Here is a 22442-nt window from a genome sequence, read left to right on the forward strand (position 1 = left end):
TCTTAGGGACACAGGAAGAGAAGATTGATAATTTGGCACAACGTTAAGGGATTTAGGTTTGTTGCTTATTTTAGTACATATGTGGTAATATAGAGTTCGGTCTTTCTCCCTTATGGGTCACATCTGTAATAATTTACCTTTGAAGCTATGAACAGCATGATTTGCAATGAACCTCAGTTGCTCTTCCTGTCCACGTCCACCCCAACATGAATGCTGGTGTTTTGCAACGCTCACAAATATGAAACCTGCCCCAGCGTCCTTTTTGCAAAAGTTTGAAGCTTCGTTTTCCTCCATTTGAATGGAAACCATTAACCCATTACAGTTGCATGTGCCAAATTCTGACAGGAGGCAGAGAGCGAGAGGGAGGGCAGTGAACCAAGCGGGGAAGAGTTATAACCAAGAGGCCACTGATACAAAGCAATCTTATTTATTTTGTTAAAATAAATAAAAAAAAATATGTATACAGACAGTGTCGTGGAAAATCTTTAACCACAATTTATATGGTATATTTTGGGAACAAAAATGACTGGAAAGCGGTTTAAAAAAAGGTTTATTTTTATTAATAAAATATTAATAATATTTTATTAATATTTTATTATTATTTTTTTATCTGATTTTGGGTGAATGATTTAAAGCTGTTTTTCTGATATTTTTCTCCCAATTCCCCCATGTGACACCAAACTATGTAGGATATTAAAAACGGACCTTGATAGTACAATATTACAAAACAATCTGGATAAGATGTCAGAATGGCCAGACATTTGGCAAATGAGATTTAATGTTGATAAATGTAGAGTAATGCACCTAGGACGGAGTAATCCTATAACTGTGTATACATTAAATGGAAGTAAACTCGGGACTAGGACTACAGAACAGGAGAAGGACTTGGGTATTCTCATTACAAATAAGCTGAGCAGCAGCACTCAATGTCAGGCAGCAGCTGCTAAAGCAAACAAGATTTTAGAGTGTAGAAAAGTTAGATTTGTTTAGCTTAGAAAAAAGACGTCTCAGAGGAGATCTCATTTATATGTATAAATACATGTGTGGTCAATATAAAGGACTGGCACATGACTTATTTCTTCCAAAGACAATACTAAGGACCAGGGGGCATACACCTCGGAAAAGCGATTCCGGCAGCTAAATAGGAAAGTGTTATTTACAGTTAGAGCAGCCAGACTGTGGAATGCCCTACCACAAGAGGTAGTGAGTCGACCATCAGGGTTTTCGGTAGGGGGGTACTCTGGCGCCGGGACTGCAGCTACTTTACTCTCGATGGGGTTATCACAGGTGGTCGGTCCCGACTTCGTGCCCTGGGCTCTCAATCTGCGGCTGGGGATGGGGTACAGGGATGATTTTGGGGACATACGTGACGCCACCTGTGGTGTCTGGTAAGCGGGATATACCAGCGCTGCCTGTGGCCGACTTCTGAAGCGATGGTGACGGCAGCTTAGGACCTCTCAGCTCCCCACAGTGGGAGCTATTTCACCTCAGGGCGGCGGGTCGCTGACCAGGAGGGAAGCGACCGAGCGGTGATGGCTGCCTTCTTCTCTGACGTCGCAGGGTCCTGTCGAACGGCGGAGAGACGACATACCAAGTCCACATCAGCTCCAACAAATCCTTTTTCCTAGCATCTGGTTTGTTTCGCACAGTACACAGCAGAAATAGTTCGGTTACCAGAAGGCCAATGGTCACAAGTTTCGGAGGAGATTTAATGACAGAGTCTCTCTCTGAGGTAACCTTTCTTTGTCTCTTTCTCGGTCTCTGCTCTGAGGGCTCTGTGACTCCCTCTTTAACCCACTCGTTAGTCTCGTCACTGGTTTTCCCAGGGGTCTGATGCTGCACGGTTTCTTTATCCCGCAACAGCGTCGTGAACTCTGCTTGGGGTTAGTAGTCAGACTCTTGATGGGTACCGGGACTCCTCTTATTTAGGATCCCAGGTTAACGGTCGATGGTTTGGGGATAAACCTGATAAACCTCCTCGGTTCCGTTATACCGGTGTCTACCTGAACTCTTCAGCCGGCTCTCGCCAGACCTAAAGCGTCCCCTTTCCGTCTGGGTTACCCCTTTTCCTGTGTCTTTAGCGTGCGTACCTACCCCCATCGGTTGTGTGACACGGGCAAATCGCTGCCCGTGGCGCACAACATCGCTCAGACCCGTCATACTACTTACCTGCCTAGCGACGTCGCTTTGACCGGTGAACCGCCTCCTTTCTAAGGGGACGGTTAGTTCGGCGTCACACAACGTCACTAAGTGGGCGCCCAATAGAAGCAGAGGGGCGGAGGTGAGCTGCCGTAACATCCTGCCCACCTCCTTCCTTCCTCATTGCCGGCGGACGCAGGTAACGTGAGGTTCCTCGTTCCTGCGGTGTCACACGTAGCGATGTGTGCTGCCACAGGAACGACGAACAACATCGTACACGCAGCAGCAACGATAATTGGGAATAGGGGGCATGCCACCAATTAGCGATTTTGCACGCTTTTGTGACGATTCAAAATCGCTAATAGGTGTCACACGCAACGACATCACTAAAGCGACCGATGTGCGTCACAAATTCCGTGACCCCAACGAGATCGCTTGAGCGATGTCGTAGCGTGTATAGCGGCCTTAACTGTCACCCAGTCCTGTCAATCACGTTGTGTCTCACGCTCAGCTAGGCTCCGCCCCCCTATGGACCTACTATATAAACAGTCCCAGGAATATGAACATAGGGGCTGCTGAGTCAATGTTAATCTAATATAAGACTCTGTCTTTCCTCTCTCTTTCACCTGTGACCAAAGGGTACTGCACCTTGATGTTAAGGTGCTGTATTCCCTTGTAGCGCCTAACCACAGGGGCGCCAAAGTAGTAATGGCAGATACTATAACAACTTTTAAAAAAGATCTGGATGATTTCCTCAGTATACACAACATTGTTGGTTATAAATGACAAAATGTATAATTGGTGGAGGAAGGCTGAACTAGAATGACATTAGGTCTTTTTTCAACTTATGTAACGACGTAGATACAATATTAACCCCTTAATGACAGTGGGCAGTAAAGTTAAGTCCCTGCGGGTCATAGTGTTAGTCCCCACCTGGTGTTGCAGGCGGTGATCCGCGCACATGACAGCTGATTTATACAGCTCACGTGTGCCTAGAAGGTATGAGTGGAATCGCTATCCACCCGTACCTGTTAACCCCTTAAATGGCGCTGTCAAGATGTGACAGTGCAATATTAACGGAGATCGCTGTAGATCTGTACTCACAGGCTGATACCGGAAGTCGCGTGACATGATCACGTGGATCCGGTGGTTGTCATGGTAGCACAGGGTCATGTGATGACTCCTGTGCTTACATGACTAAGGTCCTGTAAGAGGCAGCCGAGTACTGGCTGTTACAGGAGATGATCATTTCTACTGGTCTGAGTGATGCTGCTCTGATCGGGAGAAATTAATGAGTGATCAGACAGCTGATTCTTAAAGCCCCCTAGGGGGACTAGTAAAATAATAAAAAATAAAAGTTTTGAAAAACTAAAAAAACAAACCTAAAAGTTCAACTCACTCCCCACTGAAAACTTAAAGGGTTAAAACAATATACACACATTTGGTATCCCTGCGTTCAGAAATGCCAAATCTATCAAAATATAAAATCAATTAATCTGATCGGTACACGGCGTAGCAGGAAAAAAATACCAAAAACCACAATTTCGTTGGTCACTGCATATTTTGCGCAAAATGCAATAACAGGTGATCAAAACGTAGCATCTGCGCAAAAAATGGTACTGTTAAAAACGACAGCCCAAGAGGCAAAAAATAACCCATCACTGAGCCATAGATCCCGAAAAATTAGAACGCTAAGGGTTGCGCAATATGGCGTAAAACATACAAACTTCTAATTCTTTTCACCCCTTAGATGAAAGTAAACCTATACATGTTTGGTGTCTTCGAACTTGTACCGACCTGAAGCATCACAGCAACACATCAGTTTTACCATATAGTGAACACTGTGAATAAAATATCCCAAAAACAATAGTGGATACAAAGTAACGAAAATGCAGCGGATCACAGGCAGATGAATTAAAAACTTTCCTTTATTTTCATCGCTTTACAAATGGATAGACAGCATCCACAAGGCACAGTTCATCCACAAGGCACAGTTCATCCAACGCGTTTCGACATAACGCCTGTGTGATCCGCTGGATTTTCGTTACTTTGTATCTGCTATTATCCCCTTGTGCCTGGGATTTCCGTGCAGGATCAGCTGGTCTACTCCTCAGACTTACACACCAGAGCGGTGAGCTGGAACACATTTCTTTTTGCAAAAACAATAGTGCAATCGCACTTTTTTTTGCTATTTTTCCACATTTGGAATTTTTTTTTGTCGTGTTCCAGTACACTATATGGTCAAACTCATGGTTTCTTTTTAAAGTACAGCTCGTTCCGCAAAAAAACGAGCCCTTCTATGACCAGGTTGACTGAAAAATAAAAAAGTTATGTATCTCGGAAGAAGAATGGTGAAAAAAAGAAACGGAAAGCACTAAATTGGCTGATCGTGAAGGGGATAAATGATGACATTTTGCTGCTTTCAGCCACCAATAGAGGGAGCTTTCTGCATACTCATTGCCCATACTCGTAACTATAGCCAACCAGAGATCATTTGCCTTTATGGCTGTGCTGATATTTGAGCCTGCATGACAGCGCCTCATATATTTAAAAAAATTCCGAACTGAAGAGCAATATGGTGTTAAAAATGAGAGATTGACCCACGCTGTTTTTGACTTTTTAAAGTTTGCAAGTTGGCAGCTTTTTAGCTCTGCGCCAAAAGGACATAGCCGCGATCTGTTCCTCAGCATATCCGATTATATACCAGACACTTTATATCTTCAGAGGCTGATCCCTTGTGCGTTACAGTGCAGGTACGCTTTTTTAGTTATATCAGTTATATATTTATAGAGGTTGTGCGGGACTTAAACATTGATCCTTAGGATAGGTCATCAATGTCTGATCGGTGGGAGGGGGTGACACTCGGCACCCCAATTGATCAGTTGTTTCCGCAGCTCAGTCAACTGTATGGTGGCCACGACTGGATGCTGCAGATTCGCCCCATATTCTAATCAATAGGGGGCAAATGTGCATTACGCGGTCACTATTCGGTTGACTGAGCTGTGCAGCTGCGCATCTGAGTAGCTCTGATTGGCTGCAGCACTGGGAACTACTGATCGGCGGGGTTACCGGGTGTCACCCCACTACCAATCAGAAATTGATAGCCTATCCAAAGGCTAAAGTTAAAGTCCTGGACAAAACCTTTAAAAAAAATCCATCCTGTTAACGCCGGTGAGCTGATTACTTGGCTGTTACAGTAATTATGGAAGGACTATAAATTACAGGTTCATAACGTAATAAAGGGACATTTTTAAGGTAAGTTAAGGACACAAATTGTTTTCTAAGAAGAAAGCCTTGGGGGACTTCTATAACGTTCACTATACAAGCCAACTATGAAAGGGTTATGTATGGACAAAAGTATTGGGACCACACGTCATTACACCTACGTGAGCTTTTATAACCTCCCATTCTACATCCATAGGCATTAAAGGGGATATCCACTACTTAGAAAGCCTCTTCTTAAATAAAACTCTGCCCAATGTGAAATGGTTACAGCATATATTCGCCTCCCAGACCAATGCTTCCAGCAATGTTGTCAATTTCCAGACCAATGCTTCCAGCAATGTTGTCGATTTCCAGACCAATGCTTCCAGCAATGTTGTCGATTTCCAGACCAATGCTTCCAGCAATGTTGTCGATTTCCAGACCAATGCTTCCAGCAATGTTGTCGATTTGTCTGCAAGCGATGGGCTGACATTGTCATGTAAATCTTGCAGCTTATCGGCAACCAATGATGGGCTGCAGCTCTTATATTTCCCTCATACAAGGGTAGGGTGAGTGCAGTAAATCTTACGACATAATGTCACGAGATCACTGGCACATACAGCGCTGACATCGCTGGATCTGCAGGTAAAGGTATGAAGGTATTAAATGTTTGTTTTTATTTTATATAAGGCCTTGTTTCATCTAAAAAGGACTGACAAATAGTGATGAGCGAGCACTGCCACGCTCAGGCGCTGAATACTCATAACATCTGAACATCATTGAAAATCTGTGGCTAGACCTCAAAAGAGCAGTGCATGCAAGACGAGCCAGGAATCTCACAGGACCGGAAGACAACCTACAAGGAAGAATGGATGAAAATACCTCAAAGAAGAATTGCAAGATTTTTGGCTTCTACAAAAAGAGTTTATAAGCTGTGATACCTACCAAAGGGGCTGCTACTAACCATGTGGGTGCCCAAACTTTTGCATTGGCCCATTTTCCTTTTTTGTTCATTTAAAAATGTAAAAGATGAAAAAAAAATGTCCCTTTTGCCAAAAATACAAAGGGAATGTTTATCTTTAACTTTATGCCTTTTAGAGATCATTTCATCTTCAACTTGTTTAACTGTTCACAATACCAGTAATTTTGACAAAGGGTGCCCAAACTTTTGCATGCCGCTGTAACTCTTCGTTTACTTTTTTTGAGCACCACTCGGCTGATTATGAACTCAAAGTTTAGCTTAATTTTCTTGTGGTCCTAAATCATCTATGAAAAACGTAAGCGTTATAAACGTTCTCCGTTAACTTGTTATGGAGCCTTTAACACTAGAAGTCCCAGAAAGGGGTCATTTAACATTTCTACCATTGGAACCCTATGGTGCTCGAAATTCCTGGGACTTCTAGTGTTAAAAGAGGCAATAGAAGGCAAACCGTGCAACCATGTAAATGAAACCCAAGAGCAAAAATAATATTTAGGCAAAAATATATGCAATAAATAATTGACGCCATAAAGTTACCATATTATATAAGCCCTTACTAGAAGTCTTGAACCTTGCAGGAGTAATATGATCATTAGCAGGACTAATGGACCAACATCGTCTATCCTCTTTGGCTATCTGTAGCTTTGAAAGAGCAAACTCTGGATAATTTGGCATTTTTTTGTGAAGCGAATACAACTAGGCTGGGCACTTTCCATCTGTGAATATTTTCAGAGGTTTCTGGACGGAGGCTCCATTCCCCGAGGCTGAGGAAGTTGCAACACAGCCCGTCTGTTTGGTTGTTCACCGTGCGCCTTATGACGACTGCTCAAATCCCAACAAGATTTTTCTCTGCTCGGAGCACAATCCAGTTGTGTTCCCTGGAGAGATGAATGCATCTTCTTCCTCCCTAATGGTTGATATAAACACAGATGGAATTTTGTCTGAATGACCACCAGTTCTGCAGAAGTGGAGTTACGCAAGTGTGGCCGCCTTTAACTCCTTCAAGTTGGAAGACAAAATTCATTACCCTAGACCAGTGTTTCTCAACTCCAGTCCTCAAGACCCATCAATAGATCATGTTTTCCTCAATATTAGACAGAATAATTCCATCACCTGTGCAACATTTAGGAAACCCTGAAAACCTGAATGAGGAAAACCAGAAAACATGATTTGTTGGTGGGTCCTGAGGACTGGAGTTGAGAAACACTGCCCTAGACAATGGGCCCTCCGATACTGGGCTCAAGCATCAATGGTCAGTACTACTTGACGGAAGGACAAAAGATCGCCCCATCGTGAGCGTGTTTAACACAAACCACCACCATTAGAGATTTCTTGGTTTCTAAAAGAATAGGCTTTTAGGCCTATGGGACTGTTGTTGCAATAGGTACTCATGTTGTCCTGCAACCTCCTCATTCGACATTTTGCAGATATGATGTTAGGAGGCCCAAGACATTTATGAGTACACATCCGATTTTTTTGCCATCAGTCACAATCCTTCGAGTTTTGAAAAAAAATGGATGCAGAGTTGGATCCGTTTTTTTCTCATTAACTTGTATTCGCGACGGATGTACTCATGTTGGATCCATCGAAAAATATTTGTCGGATGGAGAAGACGTCCTCAGTAACGTTTTTTGTGTACGTCGAAAAAACGGACAGCGACGGATGCATCGCCGTCCGTCGTTTGGTAGAATGGAAGCCTATGGGCACAGGATCCGTCGTCTGTCGAAAAACCATGTCCGACGGATCTGTTTTCTGCAGGGATCCGTCTCATCAATTTTTACACAATCTGCGACGGATCTGTTGATCCGTCAAAAATACGGATTGTGACTGATGGCAAAAAACTGATGTGTGAAAGGGGCCTAAGATGCAGGATTTGCTCAAAAGTGTCTTAATTTCACTACGAAATTTTGTACTCAAAATGGTGACAGCTTTATTGTCATTGGAGTTATTGATCATATAAGCGGGGTACTTATAATCTTGAGTAGGTCTTGGGACAGATTTTTCTTCATCCGTGATCTCGAAGGAGATTGATAGTCCTCTACAGATATAGAAACAGGGGTTACCCAAATATGTCACACAAGGGGGGAGAAAGACAGTGTCTGATGATAACAATGTACCAACACCCCCCCCACAATATAAATGGATAGGCTATAAAAAAGAACCAATGTAACCCTATAAACATATAGCCAATACACAAATTATCATAATAAAAACAGGTTTTATTAATGAATAGTTAAAATTATGATTAAAAGTGCAAATTTGCACAAAAAGGTAGCACGACAGGGGACAAAAATAATTTACAAAATCACAAAAAATATCACAAAAATATGTAAATAGTTCCACCACAAATAGTATAAAAGATATATATATATAATATTATATGGACAAGATGATGTATATGTATCAAATGGTAAATAAATATACAGGCAGCACAGGATTGCACAAAATGCAGCAAAAAGTGACAGTGAATAAATAGATATAAATAAGAAAAATACAAATACTGCACTTGCAGTCCTTGACTCCACTTCTGCTTTCCACGCCCAGTATTGCCCCCTCATCTTGAACAACAGAAACAAAAGTTCTGCTGTCAACTCTGCTCCCTGACCGAAATCTTGCCCACGTGCAGCTTTTTAATTGGCTAGGCGTGTGAAGTACAAATTCAGAATCATGGCAACAGTGGCATACTGTGCATGTGGCGCCAACTAATGAGTGGCACATGCGCAAGATTCCGGCTAGGAGCAGTACCTGTGGTTTACTACAGAAAATCTTAGGAGCAGATTTCCTTTAAGAATGCTGTTCACAGAATGGCAGGCACGGTACTGCTTAAGGAACGTGCCTCTGACTGTGGAGCCCACCTGACCAATGCTAAAGGAGACCATATTCGTGCCCATTTCCCCTCTTTCCACCATTCCCTAGGTGAGCCACTAATTGGGATGCCTCACTGACCAACGGGATCACAGGGGAAAGGGGGGTCCAGCCACACCTACAGGGGTTAAATTCAGTGCCTGGGGTCAGTGATTTCCTCTTTCCCTTCGGCTGCCCCCTAGAAGCTTTTGTTCCTGAGGACCCCATGGAGGCTATTGTCATGGCTGACCCCCTGATGGAGGTCCTACGGCACAGAGCAGCACAGGAAGGTGAGCACAGGCTTCAAGCCCTTATTTCTGGCCTCAGCGCTCCCCTCCCTGTGCCCTCTCCGGATCCCTCTTCTCAGGCCATTTCATCCACCTCAGGGGCTCAGTCCACAGCAGCCCCTCCTGACCTCCCCATAGATCAGGCTGCCCGGTCACTTGTCTCCCCCGCTGCCCCTCCTGACCTCCCCATAGATCATCCGGAGCCCTTGCTAGTCTCCCCCGCAGCCTCACATTCCAGCACCACCTCCCCCGGGATCCCAGCCACTGACCCCCCTTCCTCCCAGCTGGTCGCTCGCCCCTTGCCCCCGCAGCATGCAGCCTCCTCGGCCCACACTATGAACACTGATCAGCCCGGCTCAGGGGGGCAGGTGCTCCAAGCGCTGCTCTCGCCCTCCACAGCGGCTCCGGGTCACCGGCGAGCCCCTGCAACACCAGCGCCAGGTCTTGCGTCTGCAGGCCGGGCCCAACGTGCAAGTGCCTCGCCCCCTCCATAGATCCCGAGCACAGAATACAAAGGACGGATCCAGGAAAAGAGTTACCGCCCCCTCCTCCTGGCCACACGTCCTGGCTCCGACCACATTGTTACATCACTCCCGTGTCCCGCCCACTCCCCTGCATCTCTTCCACCAGGCCATTACCCTGAATTAGACATCCATTCCACCCCCCTTGTAGAAATCTTCCAGTGCGAATACTATAGGATTTTTCTGGTGAATTGATATTTAGACAATAGTCCCCTTGATGAGGTCTGTGAGCATACTGTGGCGAGGCCTTGGTATTGGAAGCTGTGGATCTTGATCTTTTGTTTTCACAATTAAAAAAGCCTACTCCAAACAGATCAGTTCCCGAACTTTGCACTGCCGAGGGGCAAACACCCTGAAACACCGTGTTTGAAAATTGGGGTTCTGATCTGGTATAAATCCTAAATCATATGAAAAGGCTTGTTAAAGGGCCACTTTTGACTTTTAGGATTGCTACTTCCAATAGGTTGCACCAGAGTTCGTCTCCTTCCTCCCTGGAGAGACAATTTGAATACTCCAAACAGTATAATAAACCCTATTGGACCCCAAACAGTATAATATCACTCCAAACAGTATAATGGCGCCTACATAGCTCTGCAAACTGTGTAATAGCACCCACATCTATCTAGCCTTACAAACCACATAATAGCCCACCACATAGTCCGAGAGTCAATGTCAGAGTGAGGAGTAATATCTCAACTGCTCCAACATAACTTTGGACAGCTAGCGCGATCGCATCAGCAGTTCAAAGCAGCTGGAAGAGGCAACAGCACGCCTGCCAACAGAGAGGGCTCTGACTGCCCTATCTGGCACGCATGCTATAGGTTCGCTATCACTGGCCTACAAGCTTTAACCCCTGTAGAAGGATCTGTACTAAAATAGGGGACCCTTTGATTGCTGGTCGGTGGTGCAGGCTGCAGGAGTGGTTGTCACAAGGAGGTTTTTACAAATAACGCCGACTGTCATGACGGCGTCAGGATCTGTGGAGATTACAGATTCTGAAGCCCTGAAACGAGCCCTCAATAGTCCTGGCTAGTGAGTGGGAAGGTTAGGCTCTCTAGGCCCACCGCTGTACTAATACAACAAGAGGGTAGGTGAGACAAACGGGAATAACAACCAGAATGGAGAAAATATGAATTTCTGCAGCTCCTTCCACTAAGGCGGACAGAATACAAATGGTTTTGTATAATCAGCAAAGATTGCTGGGAAACCCTGCTACAGCTGACCTTCACTGTTGGGAAGCTGCTAGCAGCAAAACTGACATTAACTGTTTCAGCACCAAGAGAAATGAAGCAACATTTAAATGTAGAGAACCAGATAAAGATGAGCGGCTCCAGTCCTAAAGCTGTCACAAGTCTCTAAAAACAGGGAGATGACCGTGACATTTATTTTTCATTTGAAACTGATACAGTAAGCAAAAAACGTATCCTTTACAAATGAAACAAAAATTGATGGCTCGATAGCAATCTGTTAATGGATCCGTTTTCCATGGACTCCAATGTAAAAAAAAAAATATCAAATCTTACTAAAATCAATTATTTAAGAAGGAACAAAAACTGTTCTAAAGGATGATTATTGGACAAGTGAACTCAGCCTAAGCGGTTAATGTCAGCTGAGCAGCCCGCACACCCACACTGCCAGACTCGACAGCACTGCAGGTCCCAGCCACCCTAGTCTAAATGGCTGGACAGAGCAGGCGCCGTCCATAGCTTCTAGTTCCAAAATGTCTTCTATCACCAGCGTCGCCCATAGAGCGAATACGGCTGCGCCTGGCGACAGAAGCAGACATTACAGGAGCAGGCTCTGGTGGAGATGTGATACTTGTAAGTTGCAAAAGTATGTAAACCTTTAGAATTAGCAGAAAATTTGAAGGTGAAAATCGCATTGTTTTCAATCAATGTGAGTTAGCAAACTTTTTTTTTTTTGTAAAGAACACGGGTCTCAAAACACATTTGTGGCAGTGTCATCATGACATGAATAAAGAAGATTTCTGAGGACCTTAGAAGAAGAAGAAGAGTTGTTGATGTTCAGGCTGGAAAAGGTTACAAAACTATCTAAAAAGTTTGAACTCCACATATCCACAGTCAGACAGATTGTCTGACAAAAGGAGGAACTAAAAAAACTTATTACTCTCCCTAGCAATGAGATCCCTCCAAGACCAAGTGGTATAATAGACTGGAAGGTCACAAAGGAACCCAAGGTAACGACCATCAGGAGGCCACTGACCAACAGTGGTATGCATGGCAGGAGAAAGCCTCTGCTCTCCAAAAAGAACATTGGTGCCCATCTACAGTTCATGGAAGATCATCTGGATGAGCCCGAAGACTATTGAAACAACATTTTTCGGACGGTGGACATATTTATTTATTATTATAGAGCCATTAATTTCATGGCGCTTTACAAGTGAAAAAGGGTATACATAAAAACAAGTACAACAATCATTAACAGAACAAAACAGACTGGTACAGGAGGAGAGAAGACCCTGCCCGCGAGGGCTCACAGTCTATAGGAGGAAAGAGGACCCTGCCCACGAGGGCTCACAGTCTACAGGAGGAGAGAGGACGCTGCCCACAAGGGCTCACAGTCTATAGGAGGAGAGAGGACCCTACCCACAAGGGCTCACAGTCTATAGGAGGAGAGAGGACCCTGCCCATGAGGGCTCACAGTCTACAGGAGGAGAGAGGACGCTGCCCGCGAGGGCTCACAGTCTACAGGAGGAGAGAGGACGCTGCCCGCGAGGGCTCACAGTCTACAGGAGGAGAGAGGACGCTGCCCGCGAGGGCTCACAGTCTACAGGGAATGCGTGAGGGTACAATAGGTGAGGACAGAGCTGGTTACGCAGATGAGCCCAAAATACAGCTTTTTGGTTTAAATGAGAAGCATTATGTTTGGAGAAAAGCAACAAGAAACCTCACATCATTTGTGAAACACAGTGGTGGTGGTAGTTTCATGGTTTGGGCCATCTTTGCTACATCTGGGTCAGGGTGACTTACCATCATTGCCATCCCTATGGGTGGGTTTTACCATAACTCCCAAATAGGATGCCTGCTGTCTTGGGGTTATAAATATTTGAGATTTTTCGTACATATCCGATCACTCTCGCTCATGTCACTTCCATCTGAAGAACATCTCTACAATTTGACCTTTTCTTACTTTTGACTCTGCAAAAACTGTTATTGTTGCTCGGGTTAATTCTTGCCTCGACTACTGCAACTCTCTTCTCGTCGGTCCTCCTCTCACTAAACTCACCATTCTCCAATCTATCGTGAACAAAACAGCCATCCACTTCACTAATACCGCCAGTCTGTGCACTGGTTGCTCCTCCACCTCAGAGTCCAATATAAACTTATTCTCACCCACAAAGCTCTTAACAGTTCTGCACCTCCCTACATCTCGTTGCTCATCTATCCCCACCCTACCCATCCTCTCCGTTCTGCTAATAACCTAAGACTAACATCCTATATAATCCTATCCTCTCACTTCCATCTCCAGGACTTCTCTAGTGCTGCTCCAGTTTTCTGGAATGCACTACCCTAGACAAGTTGGTTAATTGCTAGTATGCACAGTTTCAACCATTTCCCTTACAACACATTTCTTTACACTGGCCTATCGCCTCACCTCAGTAATCTAACTATTCCCTGTTCTTGTACAGATACTGGCTGGTGACCGGTTCATTCAAGGTTATTTGAATGCCCCTATTTATTATACTGATGGATGGACCTTATACGACAAGCATTTTATTTTTACCTTCTGTGTCTCCCCTATTTCCTCATAGACTGTAAATTTGCAAGCATGACCCACACTCCTCTTGGTATGTGTTGAACTATGTGTTACTCTGTAATGGCTTATCGTGTTTGTACAAGTACCCTCTGCATTATAAAGGGCTGCAGAATAGGCTGGTACTATAGAAATAAAAAATATTATTATCATTGACAGAACAATAAATTCTGAATGTTCTCAACAAATGCTAAAGGAAAATGTCAGGACATCTGTCCATGAACTGAATAACAAGAGAACCTGGGTCATGGAGGAAGATAATGACTAGAGTTGAGCGGATTGGCTATAATCCTGGTCCGATGGATCTGGATCGGGTTGCCGGCGAAGTCCAGATCCGATCCAGAATCCGCGGCTATGTAAATGAATGGGGTGTCGGATCCGGGACGAGAGAGAGAGAAAAAAAAACACGGATCCGGATTGTGCACCCCAAATCCCGGGTAGTGGTCGGACTTGGATCGGAACCTCGAACTGTGCGGATCCGGATTTTTCAGATCCGGGTCCGCTCAACACTAATAATGACCTAAAACACACAAGTTGCTCTACAAAAGAATGGTTAGAATGGTTAGAGAAGAATAAAGGTAAAGTTTTGGAACAGCCAAGTAACAGTCATGACCTTAATTCTATAGAAATGTGGAATGAACTGAAGGGAGAAGTTCATGAGAGAAAACCAACCATTACGACAGAGTTGAAACTGTTTTGTAGGGAGTAATGAGTTAAAATTCCTTCAAGCCGAAGTGCAAAACTAATCAATATAATTATTGGAAACATTAAGACATACTTATAGCTTCAGAAGGGCGTCACACCAGATACTGAAAGCCAAAGTTCACGTGCAGTGGTGTAACTTGAGTCCTATGGGCCTCTGTGCAAAGTATGGGCCTGCACCCCCCACCCTGTCATGTTGGTGAGATGTATGGATCCTTGTCGCTTTCTAAATCCCATAAATACATATAACTTGCCCCCCTTCTTCATTATGTAGTAATGTCCCCCATCCTGTACGAATGTCTCATCATGGACCACTTCTTTGTGAATATGCCCCTCATCTAGGTAAATATGTCGCACATCCTGGTATATATACAGTTAGGTCCAGAAATATTTGGACAGTGACACAATTTTCGCGAGTTGGGCTCTGCATGCCACCACATTGGATTTGAAATGAAACCTCTACAACAGAATTCAAGTGCAGATTGTAACGTTTAATTTGAAGGTTTGAACAAAAATATTTGATAGAAATTGTAGGAATTGTACACATTTCTTTACAAACACTCCACATTTTAGGAGGTCAAAAGTAATTGGACAAATAAATCAAACCCAAAAAAATATTTTTATTTTCAATATTTTGTTGCGAATCCTTTGGAGGCAATCACTGCCTTAAGTCTGGAACCCATGGACATCACCAAACGCTGGGTTTCCTCCTTCTTAATGCTTTTCCAGGCCTTTACAGCCGCAGCCTTCAGGTCTTGCTTGTTTGTGGGTCTTTCCGTCTTAAGTCTGGATTTGAGCAAGTGAAATACATGCTCAATTGGGTTAAGATCTGGTGATTGACTTGGCCATTGCAGAATGTTCCACTTTTTTGCACTCATGAACTCCTGGGTAGCTTTGGCTGTATGCTTGGGGTCATTGTCCATCTGTACTATGAAGCGCCGTCCGATCAACTTTGCGGCATTTGGCTGAATCTGGGCTGAAAGTATATCCCGGTACACTTCAGAATTCATCCGGCTACTCTTGTCTGCTGTTATGTCATCAATAAACACAAGTGACCCAGTGCCATTGAAAGCCATGCATGCCCATGCCATCACGTTGCCTCCACCATGTTTTACAGAGGATGTGGTGTGCCTTGGTTCATGTGCCGTTCCCTTTCTTCTCCAAACTTTTTTCTTCCCATCATTCTGGTACAGGTTGATCTTGGTCTCATCTGTCCATAGAATACTTTTCCAGAACTGAGCTGGCTTCATGAGGTGTTTTTCAGCAAATTTAACTCTGGCCTGTCTATTTTTGGAATTGATGAATGGTTTGCATCTAGATGTGAACCCTTTGTATTTACTTTCATGGAGTCTTCTCTTTACTGTTGACTTAGAGACAGATACACCTACTTCACTGAGAGTGTTCTGGACTTCAGTTGATGCTGTGAACGGGTTCTTCTTCACCAGAGAAAGTATGCGGCGATCATCCACCACTGTTGTCATCCGTGGACGCCCAGGCCTTTTTGAGTTCCCAAGCTCACCAGTCAATTCCTTTTTTCTCAGAATGAACCCGACTGTGGATTTTGCTACTCCAAGCATGTCTGCTATCTCTCTGATGGATTTTTTCTTTTTTTTCAGTCTCAGGATGTTCTGCTTCACCTCAATTGAGAGTTCCTTAGACCGCATGTTGTCTGGTCACAGCAACAGCTTCCAAATGCAAAACCACACACCTGTAATCAACCCCAGACCTTTTAACTACTTCATTGATTACAGGTTAACGAGGGAGACACCTTCAGAGTTAATTGCAGCCCTTAGAGTCCCTTGTCCAATTACTTTTGGTCCCTTGAAAAAGAGGAGGCTATGCATTACAGAGCTATGATTCCTAAACCCTTTCTCCGATTTGGATGTGAAAACTCTCCTATTGCAGCTGGGAGTGTGCACTTTCAGCCCATAATATATATATAATTGTATTTCTGAACATGTTTTTGTAAACAGCTAAAATAACAAAACTTGTGTCACTGTCCAAATATTTCTGGACCTAACTGTATATGTCGCCCATCCAGGTATGTAAATCTATCCTGATATATATGTACCCCATCCAGGTATGTAAATCTACCCTGGTATATACTGTATGTCCCCCATCCTAGGCCCCTTCAAGATATATATGACCCCCATTCTGATATACATGTCTCCATCCTGAGCCCATTCTGGTATATATGTCCTTATCCTGGTATATATGCCCCTCATACTGGGCCCATTCTGGTATATACAGTGGTGCAAAAAGTGATACCATGATTGCAATGCGTTCATTTTTTTGGGGTCAGCATACATCATGTGTGGTCGTCCTGCATTTTAATTGTACAGATAAATGTGAAGTTTTACCAGGACTGCACTGGAGCACTATTTCTTTGTTCTTGGATTCATTGTGGGGTTCCTGACCAGGGTGGCTCCAAGTGCAAGTCCTCTGCCTACGTATGAGATTAGTATCGGGTGAGCTGAATCTCCCTTCCCCCTGTTCCCTTGTTTGGATTAACGTGAAAAAGTGTTTGCCCCCTTCCTGATTTCTTATTCTTTTGCATGTTTGTCTCACTTAAATGTTTCAGATCACCAAACAAATTTTACATATTACAATTAGACAAAGATAACACAAGTAAACACAAAATGCAGTTTATAAATGAAGGTCTTTATTATTACGGGAAAAAGAAAGACAAACCTTACAGGGCCCTGTGTGAAAAAGTGATTCCCCCTCCCCCTTAAAACATAAATTAACTGTGGTTTACACATATTTGGAATTTGATTTTAATTTCCTTACAAACACCCAGGCCTGATTTCTGCCACACCTACTCTCAATCAACAAATCACTTAAATAGGACCTGCCTGACAAAGTGAAGTAGACCAAAAGGTCCTCAAAAGCTAGACCTAATGCCAGGATCCAAAGAAATTCAGGAACAAATGAGAAACAAAGTAATTGTATGATGTAGCACTGTGTACTTATAATTGCTCATTTCCTCTCTACCCAGTTAATTCCTCTGTTTTCCATTAGGTCTAGGACATCATGGGATTAAAAACTGACTAGCTGAATCCTTCTAAGCTCTTTGTAGAAACAGGAAGTCTGTTTCGCTGCATGAGTCTTCACTGCAAAAGTCCCTGGCAGAAGGGAAGAGGGAGCAGCTGGGTCAGGAGTAGAGATGAGCGAATTTGAGGTTCGAACTGAACACCAAATTTAAAAATTTAAGGTTTGAGTTCGAGGTTCAAATGCTTTATATGCAAACAAAACTCGCATGAGTAAAGCTGTTCTCAGGTACGCTTGGTGCTCAGCCCTGTGCGAGCCGCTTGCAGTGTTTAAACGGCACACGCTGTAAGTAACAACAGCATGATCACATGTAGTGTGCGCAAAAAAAAAAGTTTGTAAAAGCGTGCCCACCCTCCCCAGAAAGTGATCTGCTTATGGCTGGCTGTACGATGGGCAGAGACTAAAACTGCCAATCAGTGACTTGATCCGGGGGTTTGGGTCAAGCTCAAGCCTGTGGAACTACGCTCATTTGCTGCCAGCGAACTGAGTCTCGACGGAACCTCTCATTTCTAGTCAGGAGTTGAAGAGTGGGATGACATGCAGGGACAAGAGACTTCCTGTTTCTACATAAGGCAGAGGAAAGAAGAGTTTACTGGGAAGAAGGCAATATGAGCAATTGCAAGTACACAGTGCCATATGATATGATAATTGTAATATATTAGGAGGATAAAAAAAAAAACTTTGATGGGAGTGCTTCTTTGAGATATAACTCTTGGGATTAGAACTGTTATTCCAGCTTCTGCTTCACCAGCTCTCCCCCCTACCTACTGGAGATATTGTGCAATTTTTTTAAAGGGAACCTGTCACCTAAAATATACGTTCTCACCTATCAGTAGACACATGTGTGCCCTAATTACACCTCCCTACCCATCCCTGTGTTATAAAATTGTATAATATAAAAGTAATAAAACATTTTTTATTACCTTCATATTTCCTATGTAAATAGCAGGGTATATGGTCACAGGGGCGGCGCCTTGCCCTATGGACGTCTGCATACTGTCCGTGGTATCACGCCCCTGTGGACGTGATACCATGGAGTCACATGAGCGACGTCCCTGTCGCTCATTCTATCCTGCGCATGTTTACACTTACTATTGCGGCAGGCTTCTCTTCCAGGTTCTCCTTGTCAGTTTCAGACGCACACTGCGCATACGCAGTGTGCGTCTGAAGCCGGCGCGTGAACACCCGGAAAAGGAGCCTGCCACAATGTGCGCAGGATAGAATGAGCGACTGTGACGTCGCTCATGTGACTCCATGGTATCACGTCCACAGGGGCGTGATACCACGGACAGTATGCAGACGCCCATAGGGCAAGGCGCCGCCCCTGTGACCATATACCCTGCTATTTACATAGGAAATATGAAGGTAATAAAACGTTTTTTATTACTTTCATATTATACAATTTTACAGCACAGGGATGGGTAGGGAGGTGTAATTAGGGCACACATGCGTCTGCTGATAGGTCAGAACGTATATTCTAGGTGACAAGTTCCCTTTAAAGGTCACAATTAGTCCACTAGGAATGTTAGACTTCATCCACTTTATAAAAAACAAATCTAAACTGTTAGATGTGTGAAAAATAATGGAAACTGATCTCAGATGCATAATATAACTGGCGCATGCCAAGAAAAGCAACAAAAAGTTGCATTCTACTCCAAATAATTGCAGTAAAAGCAATGCTAATTGAACCCAATAATCTGTGGATTGATTTACTTCTGGATGTGATACAATATTATAGAGGACGATCTGCATTTACCAGAAGTCAATTCAGGATTTTGAAAGTTTTTGGTGTTGAAAACAAATTAGAAGAATAGTCAAGGATAAGAAAAACATGACTGCTTTCTTTCAGAAACAGCACCACCCCTGACCATAGCTTGTGTATGTGTAATGCGGGTGTGATACGATCTATCGTGCGATCGCACGAGCGATCGTACCCGCCCCCGTCGTTTGTGCGTCACGGGCAAATCGCTGCCCGTGTCGCACAAAGTCATTAAACTGCCGTTACACGTACTTACCTGCTGAGCGACATCGCTGTGGGCAGCAAACATCCACTTCCTGAAGGGGGTGGGACATTCGGCGTCACTGCGACGTCACACAGCGGCCGCCCAATAGAAGTGGAGGGGCGGAGATGAGCGGGACATAAACATCCCGCCCACCTCCTTCCTTCAGCATTGACGGCGGGACGCAGGTAAGCTGTGTTCATTGTTCCCGGGGTGTCACACGGAGCGATGTGTGCTGCCCCGGGTACAATGAACAACCGGCGCAAATAAGATTAAACGATTTTTTAAAAATGAGCGACGTGTACACGATACACGATTTACAACCGATTAAGAGTCGCTCTTAGGTGTCACACGAGACGACGTCGTGAACAATGCCGGATGTGCATCACGAAAACCGTGACCCCGACAACATACCGCACGATAGATCGTCTCGTGTGATGCCCGCATAAGGCCTAAGGCTGCTTTTACACTTAAGTTGAACGGCATCCATTGCATTGCGTTGTGTGATGGATGCAATGCGCAGTTGTGTAAAGACGGATGCGTTATCGGAATCCGTCAAATGATGGATTCTAACGGAATCCACCACCATAGGCGTCCATTATAAAAACAACGGACGCTGACGGAATCCTGCAGGTTGCGTTTTTTGACGCTCCGCCAAGCGCAGAAAAATGCTACATGCAGCGTTCCATCCGCCAGGCAGATGCAACGCAGCGTCGGCTGACGGATGCAACGCAAGGCCATCCATTACTATCCGTAGCTAATAGAAGTCTATGAGGAATAAATCGGTTTCCTGCAACAGTTACCATAATTCCTCAAGGTGGCGGATAGCAACGGATGCCGTTCAACGCAAGTGTGAAAGCCGCCTAAGATACACGGCATGAAAATCGGAGCGAGTGGAAAGCGATAAAACATCGCATTCCACTTGGACCAATATTAGCCTGTGTGTCAGCGCACATGAGCGATTATTTTCTCAACTCTAATCGGACCGAGAAAACAGTCGCAACGTGCTGCGAGTATAATGCGATCCTTGTTTCTCTCGCACCTATTCAAGTCTATGGGGAGAGGAAAAATCACACTGCACTCACAGTACACTAGTGTACTGTGAGTGCAGAGCGATAATGGCAATAGCCGGCAACGGAGGAGATAGGGAAATAAATCCCTCCCCTCCTCAGCGCCGGCTCTCCCCCCGCAGTTGTAGTCCGATCGCATGACCGGACCTCAGTCACAGTGACACTTGCATGACACTCTGCTCCCGCTCGCTGTGCTGCCAGCACGAGCCGAGTGTCATGCGAGGATCGCAGTAGTCCACCCGTGTGGCCCCGGCCTAATAACGCTCATGGCTAGTGTAGAGGCTGTGAGCGGGAGTTGTGGACCCTCTGGACCACAGGGGTGACTTGGGCTTACTCTTTAGTGAGAGGGACTTAACTAAACGCCTACCACGAGGCGGACACCAGGTACCACTCCTAGGGCAGAGACCGGGACTGTGGCAGCTGACCCCCAGGACAGGAAACGGGCTCAGGTATAGTCTGACAGGTGCAAGCAGGTATAGGCGGGATGGCTGGAGGGGGCAGAGGGGAAGGAAGCAACCCGGCCGGGGTGGTAAGTTGGCGTCCCTGCAGGCATGCCGGCGATACAGCATGGTATCTCAGCTCGGCTCAACTCACTTGCAAGGGTGGCGCTGTTTTTTAAGGAAGGCAGACATAATTATGTAAATCTTGACATGCCTTTAAAAAAAATAAAAGCAAACAGGAGTGATAATTGTTTCAAGAGTTTTTATCGGCCATATTTTTGCTAATAATTTCTTTTCTTCTGACTCATCAGACCTGAAGCGTAACCGTCATGACAATCCAGAAGTTTCTGATACTCGGCCATTCCTAGTTGTGTTGTATCACGGTGTTTATTCGCTCTAGCATTGACTAACTTTGCCTAGACCATGTGGCCTGAAGGTGGCGCTATCACATTACAAAGTGCAGATGTGTTGGTCAGACCTAGGTTACCGCAGTAATAGTAGGAGGGAGGGTGGTTGCACAAGAGCTGTCAGAGGCCTCCGCAGACTGTTTTATGCCAGTACTTAATAGTGGAGGAGACCACACGCACTTAAAAGAGCAAACAGCCTGGACTGCTGCTGGCCGGGTATAGAAGGCGGCAGTAATAAAAAACTGTGCGTGGTGCCAACATATTCCATAGAGTTTACACTCACGAGATGCAGTAAAAAACGCACAAAAAAAAGATAAGATTACAAAATAGATATATAATAATATATTTATTCATTTATATAGCGCTATTAATTCCACAGCACTTTACATACAATGGCAACACAAATGTAATCCAATACTAAGCTCCGAAGCAATGAAAAGAAAACTCTCACACCACCATGTTATTCAATTGGGAGCCAGTGAGTCGTGAATGCCCACATAGATAATTGGGTACAAATGTGAACGTCGCTCGAGACAAGAGCTATTAGTGAATTTCTGCATGGCGGGTGTAATAAGTGGAAGTGACAAGCTGCACCAGAATCGCGTCTGTTCGTCTCCTGTCCGTCCTCCCGGGGAAATGTTCTGTATCGAGCCTCAGGTTAATTGTTGTAATGCTCCCTTAGTAACTTGTGTAATGGAGCATTACGTTACAGATCCCTAATAGATGAAGGGTTAAAAAAGTGTCCTGCTGACGGTTTCTATGGAAACAGCTGGCATCGCATAGCGCCAAAAGGAGGGGCAGGTGACGCACCCTCTCCGGCACACTGTGCCCCTTCTTCTGTACCCTATCAATGTTTTTCCTCCATTTTTCATTGTTCTTGAGCTCTTCTCCTCCCCTCCCTTCCCCTTCCTCGCTTCTCTCCCTCTCCACCCTTCCTCTCCATCCCAGGTTCTGTAACTCCCACCGCCTCATTGTTTGCAATCTTTCCTTGCGTCTCTTATTATCTTCACCCCAAGTTTCTCCC

This window comes from Anomaloglossus baeobatrachus, chromosome 4, assembly GCF_048569485.1.
Source record: "Anomaloglossus baeobatrachus isolate aAnoBae1 chromosome 4, aAnoBae1.hap1, whole genome shotgun sequence".
NCBI classification, from domain to species: Eukaryota; Metazoa; Chordata; class Amphibia; order Anura; family Aromobatidae; genus Anomaloglossus; species Anomaloglossus baeobatrachus.